Source organism: Urocitellus parryii, chromosome 15 (assembly GCF_045843805.1).
Source record: "Urocitellus parryii isolate mUroPar1 chromosome 15, mUroPar1.hap1, whole genome shotgun sequence".
In the NCBI taxonomy this organism is placed as follows: Eukaryota; Metazoa; Chordata; class Mammalia; order Rodentia; family Sciuridae; genus Urocitellus; species Urocitellus parryii.
Window position 1 is genome coordinate 7,725,639 of NC_135545.1, and position 17,387 is coordinate 7,743,025.

The following is a 17,387-nucleotide window of genomic DNA, read 5'->3' on the forward strand; positions in this document are numbered from 1 at the left end:
GAAAGACCCGCGGCCACTCCGTCAGGGCTGGGTGCTGTAGACCCTTCCCGCACTTCCCAAGTCGCGGGTCAGTTTCTTCTGTATTTCTGGTGAGAGCAGAAACACACGGCCCTTCCACGTGCTGCTTGTCTTCGCTTTGTAGGTCGTGGAAAGATTTCCCCAGCCGGGTGAGGTGGCGCCGCCTCTGATCCCAGCTTCTCTGGAGGCTGAGGCCGGAGGATGGCGGGTTGGGAGCCAGTCTCAGCAACTTGACAAGGTGCTGTCTTCAGATAAAATACAGAAAGGGTTGGGGGTGTAGCTCATGATGGAGCAGCCCTGGGTCTAATCCCCAGACCAGAGAACAAAAGCCAACCCCCACACCGTCTCATGGCCAGTGACGGCAGGATGTTCACTAAGGTGGCTTCCTCGTTCACAAAGCCTGTCTTCTAGCACCTATCATCACAAGGACACGAAGCTGAGTAGGTAAGTAGTGAAGCTATTTCCCTTTTGTGTGTGTGTGGGGGGGGCATACCAGGGATTGAACCCAGGGGTGCTTAACCTCTGAGCCACATCCCCAGCTCTTTTTTATGTTTTAATTAGAGACAGGGTCTCACTGAGTTGCTGACGGCCTTGCTAAATCGCGGAGGCTGGCTCTGAACTTGAGCTCCTCCTGCCTCCGCCTCCCGGGCTGCTGGCTGGGATCACACACGTGCACCACGGTGCCCGGGTATTTCCAGTTGTTTTTTTTAATGCTTTAATGCAGTGGAGAAAATCTTTGTATGTCAATGAAGTGCATATCTTCTAGTCATCCCTCACCACAGAGTCCCAGAAATGGGACTTCTCGGTATGAATCCCAAGCCACTGACTAAAAAAGTTACAATATCGCCTGCTTGCAGGCCATCGGCACAGGTGGCATTGACGCTCATGTTTTAGGGGCTTTGCTCGGTGGCCAGTGAGGGATGCACCCTCCTTTTCATTTACACCTTCACCCGTGGAGTCCACAGGTCTTTACTGAGCACCTACTACCTGGCCAGCTCTGGACTAGGTGCTGGGGAGACGCAGGGGACAGCACCCGCACCAACTCCTCCCCTGGGAAAGGAAGCCTGCGTTCTAGCACCGGAGGGAGGAGGGGTGGGAGGTAAAGAGGGTCATGAAGAGGCCCTGGGAGGACTGGGGACGTGGCTCGGAGAAAGTGCACTTGCTTATCACGCTCAAGGCCTCTGGTTCCATGCCCAGCACTATGGGTGTCCAAACCCAAATAGAGGGGGGGAAAAAATGCCTTTTGCACAAGCTGGTGACCCACTGCAGTCCCACCTTGTGCCTTGTCTGTCCGTGTCTTTTGCCTGTTTTATGCTGACACAGCAGGTTTGCATCTTCCATATCCTTCCCACTTAGCACATCTATGGCAAGAGCAATAATAGTGTCCCTTATGGAACTTGAAGCTCTGACAACTACTAGGCTACACACTTCCCACTCGTGCTCTCCAGGGATTCTGCCTCCTGGTGTGTTAACTTCCACTTTGTAGATGCTGAAATCCAGGGTCAGAGAGATTGAGTAACTTGCTCAAAGTCACGCCGCCTTTGTGGCACAGCCAGGCTTCAAATGCAGACAGTCCAGGCCCTTGGCCACCAGGCTAGTCTGTTTCTAAAGACCCTGTGATGCTCTTTAGTTATCTCATTTGACAGTTTGATTTCCTGACAATAACATTTCGAGTTATTGGGCTGTGATGTATATACCTCTGAGAACACGTTTCCGAAGTGTACGGCTTGATGAATTAATAACAGGTCAACAGACCAATTACCCAGCTCTCAGGTTTATGTATTTTTTAAAGAAAGTACCTTCCTGGATGCTAATCCCAGGGGCCAGGATCCACACCTTCAACTTCCCAAGGTAATCATGACCTTGACTTCTCAAATCTGGTAGTCAGATTTTAACTAGCAACTTTGAATTCCAAGGGCTAATCCATCAACTGCCTTGTGAACCCAACTGTTGGGTATTAGCATGCGGACAGGACACTCTTTCTCCTCGATGCCAAAAAAACCCCCGAAATCTGCAACATTTTTATTCATTATAGTTTTTTATTAATCCTAGCACTCAGAGAACAGGAGGGTCTGGGTCTCACTTAAATTAACAGGAGGGGGCTGGGGCTGGGGCTCAGCAGCAGAGCGCTGGCCTAGCAAGTGCAAGGCGCTGGGTTCCATCCTCAGCACCCCATAAAAATAAATAAATTTATTAATTAACAGGAGATGTGCAAATGTTCCAGCCCAAAGTCAGAAGGTGGCATTGGGGTGACCAGGTGAATGGATAAAGGCAGCCAGGTCGCTGGCATCCCCCAGGGGCTGTGGAGCAGCCCTGGTCCGTGGGAACATTTCCCCCACAGCCCGGAAAGGTGAGCCAAGGCAGATGGCAACGGATGGACTGCAGCAGGTGGCCTTCCCCGTGGCCCCCAAGGGCCCCTGCTGCTCCATGGTCACATCTTGGTGGAATCTCCTCCCTTCTGAATCAGTTGGTCTATGGGATCAAAGCGGAGGCTTCCCGAGGCAGGACCATATTAGAGCTCAGGACTGGACCCAGGCTCTGGGGGGCACGGGCCTGGGGGCTCGCAGGCTGGGGCCAAGATGGGCCGCCCAAGCACTGTGCTGGCTGGGCCTCTGGCTCTTCGTGTCATCCACACGGTGCTGTTCCTCTTGTCCGATGGGTTTGCTGACATCTGGATGCCCGAGTGAACTCTGAAAAGGACTCCAGTGTTCTCGAGCCAAGAAGAAAGGATGGCGCAGCTGCAGAGTTTCACACCGACTGAGGGGCGCGCCTTTCCCTGTCCGTGTGCTTTTAACTCATTTGGGGAACTAGTCGATGAGCATGGAGCTCGGTCATAGCTAAGTCCTTAAAGCTAGATCCGAAGTTTCACCCTTAAACTGTGTGCAAACACCGGGCATCTGTCCGGGGGCTGGTGTGGAAGTGTTGGTGCTTGAAAGCTCAGCCGTATCCAGTATCCACCGAGCACACGGTGAGGTCTGATGTCGTGAGGTTGACCTGGGTGTCGTTGAGTCACGTGATGTGGTGAGGTGAGGTACTTGTGAATTCAAAAGTTACTCAGAAGTGAGAGAAGGAAGAGTGTTCTTAGATGGTACAGAGGCTACAACTGACACAAGCTGTACATAAAACAGAGTCCACAATGCCTTGCCTCTAAATATGCTTATTTTGTGTGTGTGTGTTTGTTGTTTGGTTTTGCACCAGGGATGGAACCCGGGCGCTTAACCGCTGAGTGACATCCCCAGCCCTTTTTATTTTTTATTTAGAGACAGTGCCTTGCTAAATTGCTTAGGGCCTCACTAAGTTACTAAGACCGGCTTCAAACTTATGATCCTCCTGCCTCAGGCTCCCAAGTTGCTGAGATTATGGGGTGCACCACCGCACCCGGCTGATGCTGAGTTTTGGTTTTTTTTTTTTTAGTTGTAGGTGGACACAGTACCTTTATTTTATTTTCATGTGGTGCTGAGGATCCAACCCAGAGCCCTCCACACGCGAGGTGAGCGCTCTACCACTGAGCCCCAGCCTCAGCATTTATGCTTAGTTTTTATGGTCTCCTCATGCCCTTTTTTTTTTGTTTAAGAGAGAGAGAGAATTTTAATATTTATTTTCTAGTTCTCGGCGGACACAACATCTTTGTTGGTATGTGGTGCTGAGGATCGAACCCGGGCCGCACGCATGCCAGGCGAGGCGCTGCCGCTTGAGCCCTATCCCCAGCCCGCTTCATGTCCTTTGATAGGGGGAACTGTGGTCAGCAGGGCGATGGTCACAAAGGAGGTAACATCTAGGGGCTAGGGCTGGGGCTCGGTGGCAGAGCACTTGCCCTGCAAATGTGAGGCACTGGGTTCCATCCTCAGCACCACACAAAAATAAATAAACAAAAAATAGAATTTTTTTTTAAGAGGTAACATCTGATGGCGGAAAGCCCCCCTGCACACCCCCTCCCCTGGACACTAACTACCCTGTCACTCCTTTTAAGCTCTTGAACGCCCTCAAATACGAGTGTGTTTCAAGCCCCCAAATTATGCCTGTGCCCCCAACGCTTGCTCTTCTAATACTCGTGACTTATGTAAATACTTCTGCAACTCAGTGTGGTGCTGCCTCGCCGTTGACCAGGCGTTATTTTAGACACAGCAGGGGGCCAAACCAGATTCTCACCTTTGAGGAGATTGCTTCCTCATAAAGTGTCTCCCTCCCTGTGAACAATCCAGGAACGTAAAATCCAGGGTCAGCCACATCCCCTGCCTTCCAAAAGAGCGCTCAGGGTCAGGGTCGGCTGGAGTTGCCCTTGGATGACTTCATTTGGCCTGGTGACTCTCAGTTATGCCTTCAGAGTGGTGTTGCTCTGCCTGAAGGTATGGCTGAAGCATCCAGAGGAACAAAACTGGGCTGGGGGCAGTGGCACATCTGTAATCCCAGAGGCTCCAGAGGCTGAGGCAGGAGGATGGCGAGTTCAAAGCCAGCCTCAGCAACAGCAAGGCACTAAGCAACTCAGTGAGACCCTGTCTCTAAATAAAATACAAAATAGGGCTGGGGACGTGGCTCAGTGGTTGAGTGGCCCTGAGTTCAATCCCTGGTACAAAAAAAAAAAAAAAAAAAGAAAGAAAGAAAGAAAGAAAAGAGGAACAAAATGGAATTTAATGGAGTTTTTTTTCTGATGCTTATGATTTTGTCTAAGAAACATTTACTTATAGTAAAAAAAAAGGGGGGGGGGATTTGACAGAAACGACAGTAAGTGACTCGAGAGTGTATGTCATAAAAGGCACGGCCGGTTCCGCCCGGGTCTCTAGGGTCACTTGCTCTGGGGAACCAGCCGCCTGGGCAGAGGACACCAGGACAGCCAACCCGTGGAGCGGCTCCACGCCCCAGCCACATGGACCCTGTGGGCCACCCAGCTCTGGTCTGTCCCTGAGACAGCAGGAGCCTCGGCCCACATCCAATGGCATCTGCACAGACCTTGACCCAGATCCGCGCAACTGAGCCACTGCCACATCCTGACCCTGAGCCACTGCCACATCCTGACCCGCGGGAGTGAGGGGATCCTTGAGCAAGGACTGCCTGGCGTTCGTTCGGGGCTGATCTGTCCTGCATCGATAAATCAGAAGCCAATACACAGATGTTTCCTGGTGTCTGTGTCTGTCCCCCCAGGCAACAGCTCTCTGAGGCTCTATCTCAGGGAACGACAGAATGTAGTCACAAAGGAGAAATCCAGGCCAGTAGAGAGAGCAGATCTAGAAGATGAGATCCCAGGGAGACCAGAGAGGCGGGTGGGGGTTTGGGAACAGGGAACCAGTGGGATGGGGCAAGGAGCCGAGATCTGGGGACATTGCTCTGGACGAAAGAAGTGTCATTATGCAAATTCCCCTGTCTAATTCCTGCTGGAGGGGAGAGAAGACAGCCTGCCACCTGGGCCGGGAGCCTGTGGCCCCCAAACCTACACCCAGCCAGTCTCCACCTGCCTGAGCTCCAGGAACCGCTGAGGTTGACAAGCTCCTCGGGTGGAGGCGCTGGACGTGGGTAAATGGGTTCAACTGTAGGTCTAAACTCAAATCAGGGGTTCTCTACTTATTTTTGCTCCCTGGTCCCCATGGTGGTCCCAAGAAACAGCCCTTCCCAATGGTATAGACCTCCAAGGCTTGGAACAGGCCCCCTGGGGATCTGAGCAGCCATGTGAAAGAACCACATGAGTCCCCACACCGTGATCAGATGTTAACTTGTTCAAAATCAACACCTGGGGCTACCATTATTTTCAAATGGAAAGACAATCCCAAAAGACGCTGGCTCAAAGGGCTAGGGTTGTGGCTCGGTGGTAGCGTGTTTGCCGAGCACACGTGAGGCACTGGGTTCCATCCTCAGCACCATGTAAAAATGAAATTAAGATTGTGTGTCCACCTACAACCAAAAAATAAATATCGGGATTCCACCTCTTGGGTCTCCTTCTTCCTCCAGGAGAAGTCTTTTCTTCTGTCCTTTAATAAACTTCTAATTTCTACTCTGAAAATAAATAAATAAATAAATATCAAATTTTTAAAAAAAGATGTTGGCTCAAAACCATTAGCTAATTTGTCTCAAAGGTTATCTCATTCTGGAATTCTCTCTCTGTAACTGTATATCCATTGCTCTCTCCCTTGATAAGTCTGCCATTCTTGGCTTCTCTCAATAATGTGTTAAACATTATCTCTGACACATGCTTACCATATATTTGCGTGAATCATATTTTTAACTACTTTTGGAAAATTATGTTTTGATAATTCTCTCTGAAAAATGTTTTTTAATTCATAGGATCATAAGGGTTGGGGGTGTGCCTAGGATAAGCAAGGACCTGGGTTCCATCCTCAGCACCTCACCCCACACAAATGTAGAATCATAGAAGAAGTCAACTGAAACTGTTGTCAAAATATTTAAAAGATATATATTATAATATATGTATTTTTGTGAGTGTGTGTGTAGTACTGGGGATGGAACCCAGGGGTATTCTACCACTGACCCACATTCCTAGCCTTTTTAAAAATTTTTTGAAACAATGTCTTCCTACATTGCTGAGGACCTTGCTAAATTGCTGAGGCTGGCTTCGAATTTGCAAACCCTCCTGGTTTAGCCTCCCCTGCCACTGTGCCCAACTCTATATACTTCTTTAGTAACATTAAATAACAAGATCTAGCAGACCTAATCACAGGTCTAGCAATTAGTAAGATCGTGGCAAAAAAGTAAATGATACTTCAAATATATGTAACAATCATGATATGACCTGGAAATAATCTGCACTTTGAATGGCTAGAGTAGTAGATTACAGAATAAACAAAATCACAAGGGTTTGCTAATGCTATTACAGCTTATCACCCACATTTGTGTAAGTTATTTGCCACTGTGTAACCAACCATCGAAATACTTTGTGGCCTAAGACAATGATAATCATTTATTTTGTTGTAGGAACTGCAATTCAGGTGGAGCTCATAGAGGATAGCTTATCTGTGATCCATGGGCAACACCTGAGGCAGCTCCTCTGTGAACTGGGGAACAACATTCAGGTTGGCTCACTCACAGGGCTGGCAAGATGGCACTGCTCCTCTCCACATGACTTCCCCAGGGATTCTTGGGCTTCCTCCCAGCATGGAGGCTCCATTCCCAGTGTTGCTGGCAGCTGTTGGTTAGTAGCTCAGCCAGGCTTGGGGGTGGGAACCTGGGTTCCTCACTATGTGGCTTCCTCAGGGATCTTGGGCTTCCTCAGAGCATGGAAGTGGAGCAGTAAGAGTGTTCATCCCAAGAGAACAAGACATTGTGTTTTTACCACCTAAAACCAGAACCGACATGGCAGGACTACTTCCACTGAATCCTGTTTGTCAAGGTATCTTGCAGGTTCAAGGTGCAGAGCTGTAAACTTCACCCCTCGATGGGGAAGTGGCTGGCTCTAGAAGAGCCAATGGAATAGGAGACAGTGTTGAGGTCATCTTTGAAAACTACAATCTGCCAGGCTGGGATGTAGTTCAGCGGTAAAGTGAACTACTTGCCTAGCAGTGAAAAAAAAAAAAAAAAACACAAATAAATAAAAATTTAAAAATCTGCCATAAACATGAAAAGGAATGCTAAATCTCCACTAAAGTGAAAAAAAAAATATTCCTTATCCAAGTTTATGGACTCCATGAATCCTGTCTCCAAACCTTTTGAGGGTCCCTGGACCTCCTATTAAAAGCTTCAGCCAGATGCAGCGGCACACGCTTGTAATCCCAGCAACCCGAGAAGCTCAGGCAGGAGGATCACAAGTTCAAGGCCATCCTCAGCAATTTAGCAAAGCTGCAGAAACTCAGTGGGACCCTGTCTTGAAATAAAAAATTAAAAGGGGGCCTGGGGTTGTGGCTCAGTGGTAGAGCACTCCTAGCATATGCCAGGTGCTGGGTTTGATCCTCAGCACCACAGAAAAATAAATAAATAAAATTAAGGTATTGTTTCCAACTACAAGTAAATATATATATATATATATATATATATATATATATATATATATATGGGGCTGGGCATGGTGGCACACACCTGTAACCCCAGTGGCTCAGGAGGCTGAGGCAGGAGGATCTCGAGTTCAAAGCCAGCCTCAGCAAAAGCGAGATGCTAAGCAACTCAGTGAGACCCTGTCTCTAAATAAAATGCAAAATAGGGCTGGGGATGGGGTTCAGTGGTCAAGTGCCCCTGAGTTCAATCCCCAATACCCCCCAAAATAAGAAAAACTAAAACCAAAAAGGGCTGAGGATGTGGCTTAGCAGGTACATGCCCCTGGGTTCAATCCCTGGTACCAAAACAAACAGAAAACTAAGAACCTTCACCCAGAATGAGGCAGTTCATTTCCTGAGCAGGTGTTTATTGAACTAGTGCCATGGTCTGAGTGTGGCCTGTCCCTCCCAAAACTCACGGTGAAGTCTGGTGGTCACTGTAGTGGTGGTGGGAGATGAGGCCTTGAGGTGACGCAGGTATTCCGAGGACTTGGTGCCTTTAATTACTTTCATTAATTAATTGAAGGCCTCCAGGTCACTGGGAGGGATTAATGTTGGAGTGGATTGGTTACCAGGAGAGCAGGCTAGAAAGGATCCGAGACAAGTCAATGAATGATAAAGGCACCTGCGTGGCGCAGGCCGACTTCAGACCCCAGGACAGGTCTGTGCCAGTGTCCCTCTCTAGCTAGATGACACCTGGCCCACAGAGCCGCCAGTCCTGCCCCTGGGTATCCACCCACGGGAACTGAAGTCAGCCTGAAGAGGCGTCTGCACCACCCGGTTCTCAGCAGCTCCATCCGCTTGGCCAAGACACAGAAGCACCCTAGCTGTCCCTCAGCAGATGAGGGACAAGGGAGGACATTCTATTAAGGAAAACAAGGCGGCACAGCCAGAGGAGCCCTGCATGACCTCACTCACGGTGCAACCTGAAAAAGGAAATCCAAAAAGTCGAGAGTGGGGTGAAGGTGTCGGTGGGGGCTGCAGGGAGGGGAGACGCTGGCCAATGCCACGGGAGTCCAAGGGGGGGGGCGGGAGGGACACCCTCTGATGTCCTGTGGCACAGGAGGGTGACTAGGCAAAAACAGTGGGTTGCACATTTCAAAAACCTAGCCGACAGGATTCTGAATGCTCTTTCCACAACGATAAATGGGTGGCGCACACCTGTGATCCCAGCAGCTCCGGAGATTGAGACAGGAGGATCATGAGTTCAAAGCCAGCCTCAGCAACTTAGTGAGACCCTGTCTCAAAATATTAAGGGCTGAGAATATGGCTCAGTGGTTAAGTGCCTCTGGGTTCAATTCCTGGTACCAACAACAAAGCAGAACAAAGTGACATTATGCCACATAAATATGTATAATTATTGTCAATTAAAAAGCTTAGAAAAAACAACAACCCAGTAACTAGAACTTGGCAACATCACTCTGGGATGCTAGCTTTGGGAATAGGTCTGAGTCCCAGCCCTGTCACTTCCTGGGCTTGTGACCTCCTGGCAAGGCTTGAACCTCTCCGAACCTCTGTGTTCTCTTCTTTAAAATGGGCTCCTGATCATATCTGCTCCTGAGGGTTGCTGTTGCCATAGAGCCTACTACTCTGCCCGACAGAAGTACTCAAAAGAATGCTGCAATAAATATGCACAATTTTTGTGTATTAATTTTTTAAAATTTAATATTTTTATGATGCTATTTTCTTTATTCTTTTTTTTTTTTGTACTGGGAATTGAACCCGTGGGCACTTAACCACTGAGCCACTTCCACAGTCGTTTTTATATTTTATTTAGAGACAGGGTCTCACTGGGTTGTTTAGATCCTCCCTAAGTTGCTGAGGCTGGCTTTGAACTTGCAATCCTCCTGCCTCAGCCTCCCAAGCTGCTGGGCTGACAGGCGTGGGCCACGGAGCCCAGCCCAAGCCCTGGCGCCGCTATTTTTTCTCATCACACTCAACATACCCTCCCCCTCTGACCTAGAATTCCCAGCTATTTCCCAAGAGAAGGAAGAGCTTTGGTCCACCTTAGACTTGTGCAAATGCTGGCAGCAGCTTTATTCAAAATCACCCCAAATTGAGAAAAACCCAAATGCTCGTCAGAGCACCTCCGCCCCGTTCAGTCCCCAGTGCCCCGTGCGCACATAAAATCAAGGCTCCTTATTGCACGTCATTCTATCTCAGTTAAAAGTGACATGAAATAGTGTTGTTCTGCCGCCTTCCTGTTGCTTCCCTCGGTCCCCACCCGCTGGCCTCTGGCGGAGTGAATGAATGGGGTCTGGCGCAGCCTGGCCTGGGGGACTCTCCCGCCCGCAGGCCCTGCACCCCGGGGCCTTCTTGCTAAAGGAGGGGGCTGCGCGGCCCGGCTCCGGCATCTGGACGTCTCCCCTGTGGATGCTCAGCTCCTCGGCTCGGGGCTCAGAACCTTCTGGCCACCTCACGGCTGCTCGCTGCGTGGCCATCTCCCGCGTCACTCCTGCGTGGCCCGCGGGTGCTGAGCCCCTTCTGGGCAGGGACTTGAGACGCAAGTGGGGGAGGACCCGGCGCGGCCAGCCACTGGAACAAAAAGCAAACGGGCCCAGGGGAGAGGGGACCGGGGTCACCGCGGCCACCCCGGGGCCAGGAGGGCTGCTAAGGAGACCCCGCGCAGCAGAGGCCAGCCTCCTACCGAGGACCACCCGCAGTGCCCAGGGGCTGGGCTGGTCTTCCTTGGCTCAGAGTGTGCGAGGGACGGAGGGGAGGGGCTGGAGGGCGTGGCCAAGGGCGAGGGGACCCCAGGTGGCGCCTAGGAGCCAGGGGCGTGGCTTTATGTGGCAGGAAGAGGACTGGGTTTTACTCCACTGGAGACCCGAGCCCAGAGCTGTGTGAGCCATTCAGGGATCCAGGGGCTTCCGCGGCTGCTGCGGCAGAGAGAGGACTATGGGGTGAGGGGTGAGGGACTGAGCCCAGAGAAGAGGCTACTGCAATGGTCCGAGCGAGCCATGACGACAGGAAGAGAGTGGTGCCAGGTGTCAGATTCAGGGAAGAAGTCTACATTCTGGTACTTGGGATTGAACCCAGGGGCGCTTTACCAGTGACACACAGCCCCAGCCGTTTTTAAAGATTTTATTTAGAGACAGGGTCTCACTGAGTCGCTTGGGACTTCCCTTCATGGCTGAGGCTGGCTTGGTCCTCCTGCCTCAGCCTCCCGAGCAGGTACCTGGCGAGATTCTGGGAATATCTGGGAGATGGAGCCGTTGTTTGGTTGGATGTGGGGCTGCGCCCAAAGTCAGGAGACAGCAAGGCCTGTGAGAACTGAGGCCCCCGGAGGCCATGGGAGGAACAGGTGGAAGTGTCCTCCATGTCCCAAGCTCTTGCACACCTCCGGGCCTTTGTGCACCCCCATCCGCTCCCCACCTCCAGTCTCAGCTTCAGCCCTCTCCGGTCATAGCCAGACCCCATCGTCACTGTCCCCAGAGTGCCCTGCAAGCCACCCTTGCTCAGCGCGACCCACTCCTAGACGGGTGGAATGTCCTCTTTCTTGAAATGGACGGTCAGAGTCCACCTGCCGGAAAAGTCACGCCAAGGGAACAGCTGGCGGGAGAGGAGGTGCCTCGGCCTTTAATGCGTCAGCAAATCTGTCCGCGGAAACGACTTCAGATCCTCTTCAGCCAACATTTACTGAGCGCCGGTTGACACTCCAGCAGGCACTGGGAGGAAGGCCGGGACCTGGCGGGACAGACCCCTACCCCCTGGTGCGCTAGTGGGGCCAGAACAACCAAGATTCAGGGTGTCAGGTGGCCGGGGCAGAGGAGTGGGATTCCAGGTGGAGGGTGGGCAGTGGGGGCAGGGGTTCACTGCGGAGGTGACATTTGAGCAGCAACCTAAGGGAGGTGAAGGAGCCGGGCACCTTGGCCCAGGCCTGTGATCCCAGCAGCTTGGGAGGCTGAGGCAGGAGGACTGCAAGTTCAAAGCCAGCCTCAGCAACTTATCAAGGCTCTCAGCAACTCAGCGAGACCCTGTCTGTAGATAAAATAGGGCTGGGGATGTGACACTGGTTAAGGGTTCCTGGTTCAGTTCTTGGTACCAAAATTTAAAAAAAAGAGGTGGGGATAACAGAGCAGCCAGGGCCCTGAGGGGTGGTTGTGCCGGTAAGTGGAGGAGCCTGGGGGAGGGCTGGTCTTGAACTCCCGGCTCAAGCTATGCTCTTGCCCCAGTCTGCTGAGGGCTGGGACCATGCTGAGCCACCTCCTGAGGGCTTCTCAGGTCCTGGAGAGGTGGCCGTCTCCAGGCTAATTCCTAGATGACAGAGGTCATCTTTGGTTTATCTACTGAATTGTGCAATCACCACTGCAGTGGACTTGAGGACATTTTCATTTTCATCCCAACCGGGCACAATGGCCAACACCTGTAATCCCAGTGACTCCGGAGGCTGGGGCAGGAGGATTGCAAGTTCAAGGCCAGCCTCACCTCAGAAACTTGGCTCAAAATAAAATGGAAAAGGGCTGGGGATGAAGCTCAACTGGGAGCGTGCCCCAGGTTCACTCCCCAGTGCTGGGGGGAAATTAAAAGAACATTTTCATGACCTTCAAACCCAGCCCCTATTCGGCCCCTGCCCCAGGCCTAGGCGTGGGGGGGTCTGCTTCCTGTCCCTGTGAACTGTTTCTTCTGGACCATGCTTCGTCCCCTTACATGGGTGATGGTGTCCCCTTGCCTGGACACAGGTTGTTTACCCTCTGGTCTGCTGGGGACATTGGCTCACAGGGTAACTCTGGCTCAGTCCTCTGGTGGCGTCACGGTTCCCACCAGCAGAGCGTGAGGGTCTGATCAGCATCCTCAGGCGAGTCTCTCCTCTCTCCAGGGCCAGCCAGGGCCAGCCACCGTGGCCCACCTCCTCCCTGGGCCATCTCAGCCGTCTCCTCCCACCACCTGCCTTTCCCTGAGCTCCAAGCAGAGCCCGGGCCAGCCCAGCGGGGCTCAAAGCTCCTCGGTGGGTGGCTGGGAACAAACCCAAACCCTCCGCATATTTGGCCTCCCGAGCCCCCTCTACGTGTGATGTCAAGTCTGGAATGTCCCTGCTTCCCTCCGGTTGGGACCAACACCACCCCTCCCCGCCTCCTCCCACTCCACTCTGGCTGTATCAAGGCCTTCGGCCTCAGGGCTGCCTGGGGTGGCCTCTGCCCAGCACTCTCTGACTCGTCCTCTTGCCTCTGTCCCCCACCCTCCGGTTTGAGCCTTACTGTCACCTTCCCAGAGAAGTGGGCCCTGATTCCTCCCCAGCTGAAGCCAGCCAAGTGTGAAGGGGCTTCTGTTCCTAAGCCCTGGGCTCATTCGTCTCCTCAGCAGGACTCACTGTTCCCAGGGCCCCGCATGCTGTTCCTTCTCCCCTGGCCGACTCCCCTGGGACCTCAGTTTCTTATCACTTTCAAACAGCACGTCGGTTTTTACTGTGGCCTACAGCCCACAAGAAAGAAAAGAAACCGTGACCAAGACACGCATACGCAAGCAGCAGCTCTCAGACCTTTATACTCTTAAAAAATGGTTAACGACCCCGAGGGCTTTTATTGAACTGGGTTATGCCCACTGATATTTACCACATTAGAAACTGAAATTGATAGATCTTAAAAATATTTATTCACGGGCTGGGGATGTGGCTCAAGCGGTAGCGTGCTCGCCTGGCATGCGTGCGGCCCGGGTTCGATCCTCAGCACCACATACCAACAAAGATGTTGTGTCCGCCAAGAACTAAAAAATAAATATTAAAAATTCTCTCTCTCTCTCTCTCTCTCTCTCTCTCTCTCTCTCTCTCTCTCTCTCTCTCTCTCTCTCTCTCTCCCCTCTCTCTAAAAAAAAAAATATATATATATATATATTTATTCACTAATACGTCTAAAATAATGAACCCACGGTGAGTTAGCATATAAGCCAATTTTAATCAAAGTAATTGTTTTCCAAAAAAATCCAGGGCTCTGAGTGGCCTGATTAGTAAGTACCCTTTGCAAGTCTCCTTGGTGTGGCCTGGCCAGTGCCTCGGGCTGCTTCTGCACTCAGTGGGCCTCTCACTCCCCGGAGCCTCTCCGGGTCAGCAGAAGAACCACCAGGACCTCTCGGACCCCTGAAGGAGCCCCAGGGACTCTTAGGGGACCCCATACCATATTTTGAAGGCTGGTGACATAGAGGTCCCCAGTTTTGAAATCAATAAACTTCCAAAGAAAAAATAAATAAAAAGAGTTTTAGGGGCTGGGGCTGGGGCTGAGTGGCAGAGCACTTGCCTCGCACATGTGAGGCACTGGGTTCGATCCCCAGCTCCACAAAAAAAATGACCAAACAAAATAAAGAGAGTGTGTCCATTGATAACTAAAAACAAAATTTAAAAATATTTTTAAAAAGAGTTTTATTGTTAGCTTGGTGACAAAAGGTGGCCTGAAGAGACAGAGTCTCAACTCACTTAGACCCCCTGTGGGATCCTCCATTCTATCCCCACAGAAGCATCAGATGACAAGCCTGAGGTCCCGCCATACCCCTCACACCCAGGCTCTTCAGCACACGCAGCACACATGTCTATGACCTCATCAAACCAGAGAAGCCTCAAGTTCCAAGACACTGCCGCCCCCGCTACCCTGGCCCTGGGGTTTCAGATAAGGGACCTACCAGACGGAAAAGTCTAGCCCCTGGACATTTCCCCTACAGTGAGCTCGCACTCTGCCTGCTATGTTCTGCCTTATTCTTTATTTTTATTTATTTATCTGTTTTGGTACTGGGGATTGAGCCCAGGGGCACTTAACCACTGAACTACATTCCCAGTCCTTTAAAAAAATTGTTTTTGTAGTTATAGATGGACAGAATCCCTTATTTATTTATTTATTTATTTATTTATTTATTTATTTATTTATTATTGTTTATTTATTTTTATGTGGTGCTAAGGATCAAACCCAGTGCCTCACACATGCTAGGCAAGTGCTCTGCCACTGAGCTACAGCCCAGCCCCCCAACCCTTTGGGGTGTTAAAAAATTTGACAGAGGATCTTGCTAAGTTGTTGAGCCTCACTAAGTTGCTGAGGCTGGCCTTGAACTTGCGATCCTCCGGCCGTTGTTTCCGAAGTTGCTGGGATTACAGTCATGAACCACCATTCTATTTATTTAATAGTTTATTCTCTTTCTTTCTTTCTTTTAAAAATATTTTTAGTTGTTGATGGACCTTTATTTTATGTATTTATATGCTGAGAATTGTGCCTCACACATGTTAGGCAAGTGTTCTACCACTGAGCCCTAACTCTAGCCCTCTTTGTTTCTTTTTAATGTTGGTTGTGACTGAGGAACTTGATGTCACACTCCACTAGTGGCTCAGCTCTTTACAAAACTCCAGGGAAGGCCGGGCGTGGTAGAGCAGGCTGCTGTAATCCCAGGGACTCTGCAGGCAGGAGGAGTGCAAGTTCCAGGACATCGTGCACATCTTAATGAGACCCTCAGCAACATAATGAGACCCTGCCTCAAAAAAAGTAAAAATAAAAAGGGCCGAGGAGAAAACGCAGTAAAGTGCCTCTGGGTCCAATCCTCAGTACGAAATAAATAAATAAATTCAGGGACCTTCTGTGCCTCCCTTCTGCGACATCCCCTGCCTTGGGAGCGGTTGGCAAGCTAAGCCCTGATTTGCAATCATTTCACTCACAGCCGTGTTCTTTAAACCCTAGATATTTCCAGAAAAATAAAATAAAATAAAATAAAATAAAAAAGGACATGGTCTGACTTCTTCCCTGTGGCACCCCCTGGCTTTGGCACAGGCCTGGCTAGTCACATAGTAGGGCTTCCTCGGGGTTCCACGTTTGAGTGAATACGTGAACAAATAGTCCGCTGGGGATAAATTGAGACCGCAACTGCATATAGGCCACTCTACTGGCACACCGAAGGACTCAATGTTTCTGCCCACATCATTCTCAAAGGTCCAGGTGGCCGACCCCCGGACCTTGCAACCTCATCCAGACACTGCCTCATCCCGGGGAAAAGCTCAACCCAAGCCTCCCCTCTGGATGTGCGAGGACTACATTTCCCACGAGTCTCAGCGCTGGGACTACACCTTCCATCAGCCTTGGCTTCTGCCAGGTTCGTGCCCTTCAGCCACGGGGGCAGCCGATGGCACCTTCCCTGCCCCTCTCGCCCCCTAATTGCATTCCCCACCCCTGCCGCCAGGGCGGAGCACCCCCTCTCATGATGAGCCTGCCTCATTTTCTCCGGTGAGACTCCCCCAGAGGCAGCCCTTCCTGTCCCCGGTGTCCCCCGCCGAGGAGACTGTGCGCTGCGGGGTTGGTCACCGCCGTCCCGAGTGTGCTACGGCTGCGCGTTCGGTGCAAAGCCCGGGGCCCCCGCTCGAGGCTGGGGGGCTGGGTGAGCGCGCTGGGGAGGGGGTGTCCGGGTCGCCCACGCCGCGTGCTGCCGAGGCTGCGTCTGGGGCGCGCGGCTCCCGCCCAGCCGCACCGGAGGGGACGCGTCGCAGGTGCTCCCGGACGATGGAGACGTCCGCGCCGAGGGTGGGAGTCCGCGCTTCCGGGTGTGTCTGCAGCTCCGGGTGCCGTAGGGTGGGGTGGGACCCCGAGACGGCGGCCTGGCACGTGATGTGTGTGTGTCCTTGTCTGATGTGTCGGTGTCCCTGACGGACCGGGTTCCAGTCCCAGCTCTGCTATTCCCTGCTGTGTGCCCTGGGAAAGGTGACTGCTCCCTTTCTGTGCCTCAGTTTCCTCACCTGTACAAGGGGCATATGATAAAAGTACCCGTCTCCGAGGGCTGTTGTGAGGATTAAAAGGTAATACGTGTAAAGCGCTGAGAACAATGCCTGGCGCCAGTAAATACGCATAAGAATAAATAAATAAATTCAACTATGATTATGTATCTTTTGTATGAGGCAAATGTTTGTGGTCGTGTAATGTGTGTGTATATGTGCTGCGTGTGTCTGTGTGTCACGGTATGTGTAGTGCATTTCTAAATCTTTGTGTTATGTGTGCCTGTTTATTGCTGTGTGACTCTGGTGGGGTAGAGATTTTGTAACCTTATGTGAAATGTGTGTATATTTGTGACGTGTGTGACTCCCCCCCCCCCCCCGCCCCATTTAGGTGATATGTGTATCTTTTATCTATGCCTGATGTCCTTACCTGTGTGTTTATGAATAATGTGTGTGTGATATGCATCTGAATGTACTGGTGTGTCATGTAATTGTGTGTATTTTTGTGTATAGCTTTTGTATGCCTGAGCTGCATGTGCCCATGTGTGTCTGTGCATGTGATGTGTCTGTATGTATCCCTGGGAACGAAGTGTGTTTGTGAGCAATGTGCATATCTTATCTGTGCCTGTAGACAGGCATGCATTGTGTTTCTGTGTATTCATGTATGTGCTGTGCCTGTCTGTGCATGTCTCTGTTGTGTCCCTGTGCATTCCCGTATGTGATAC